The following is a 1,501-nucleotide window of genomic DNA, read 5'->3' on the forward strand; positions in this document are numbered from 1 at the left end:
TGCGCAAGTAATACCAGTCGGGATTTAAGTTCGTAAGCGTCCACGGCTGGTGTCCGTTGAAACAAACTCACACTGGCTGCTAGGCCACTTCCTCAGAAAATATTTAATCATCTATACCACCACTTTTCTCCGCCTTAGCAGCAGCCATCCTCAGGGTAACTGAAGAGGACCGCTGCAGAAATGGTCGAAATATTAGTGGTTAAGTTGGTTAGTGTTTTATAGTGATACGATCTGACAACCAAACCGATTTTATGCAAATCAACACCGTTGTTAGGTTTAGCTCTTGTAGGTGTTTTGATGATCGTGGCATCATAGGCTGGTAGATTTCGTTGAGCTTTATATTTGCTAAAGCGTTTATAGCTACATGGACTCATTTAGTACTCTAAAGTTCACTGACAGCCTTAATTAATTGTAGGGAATTTAGCTAGTGTTCGATATCTTCATTTCTCATGTGATTATATTTAGTTCAAAAGTCAACATAAGTCGAACTGTATTTCCATTGTTCATCTTCGTCCTACTAACCACCTACACTTTTTATTTGTATGTTTGGACTGGAAATGACAATGTTTCATAGAGTTATAATCATCTTCCTTACTGTCTTGTGTTTAGAAATGTATTAGGGCAACGGCCTTGCCGCAGTGCATACACCGGTTCCCGTGAGATCACCGAAGTTAAGCACTGTCGAGCGTGATCGGCACTTGGCTGGGTGACCATCCAGGCCACCATGCGCTGTTGCCATTTTTCGGGGTGCACTCAGCCTCGTTATGCCAATTGAGGAGCTACTCGACCGAATAGTAGCGACTTCGGTCAAAAGTACCATCATAATGACCGGGAGGATGAAACGGCGGTCTATGGCCCGGTAGGCCTCTCGTGGCCTGAAGACGGAGTGCTTTTTTTTTCTTTTTTAGAAATGTATCATTAATTTTGTTATCTATTCAGTATTTCTATTTAAGAAGACTGTAAAAAAAATTCGGGAACTTTCGCAATTTCGCGCCAATGGTGTGTTGAACCGAATTGATACCCCAGCGTAACTGCCTAAAACCGCATTGTTGATGTCTGTTAGTTATTATTCACTGCTGTACTGAATAGAACGATGTATTGCACAGTTAGTGCCTGCGTTAAATTTTGCGTGAAACTGAAGGAAACGTTTACACAGACACACCAAGTGATGTAGGAAGGCTACTTTGGTAAGTGACTAAGCCGTACACGGTGTTACAAATGGTTCGCATGGAAGTTAAATATGATGCTCGTTCAGGACGCCCTTCGACGTCTACCGAGGACGCTCACGTGAGAAACATCAGCGAAACTGTGTGTACCACTCGAGGACTGATTTTCCGAGAGATTGCAGAAGAATGTAACTTTTCAGTTGGATCGTGTTATGAAATCCTGACACAGCATCTTGCAATACATCGTGTTGCCTCCAAGATCATCCCACAGCTCATAAGTCAAGACCAGGGAGACCATCGTAATCTGTAAAGCTTTTGGGTCGCGCAAATGACTG

General features: G+C 43.0%; 1 pseudogene; it reads left to right on the forward strand.

Moving 5' to 3' along the window:
- Nucleotides 1-620: 620 nt before the first annotated feature.
- Nucleotides 621-738, forward strand: LOC126163675 (5S ribosomal RNA; annotated as a pseudogene).
- Nucleotides 739-1,501: the final 763 nt, after the last annotated feature.

Source organism: Schistocerca cancellata, chromosome 2 (genome assembly GCF_023864275.1).
Source record: "Schistocerca cancellata isolate TAMUIC-IGC-003103 chromosome 2, iqSchCanc2.1, whole genome shotgun sequence".
NCBI lineage: Eukaryota > Metazoa > Arthropoda > Insecta > Orthoptera > Acrididae > Schistocerca > Schistocerca cancellata.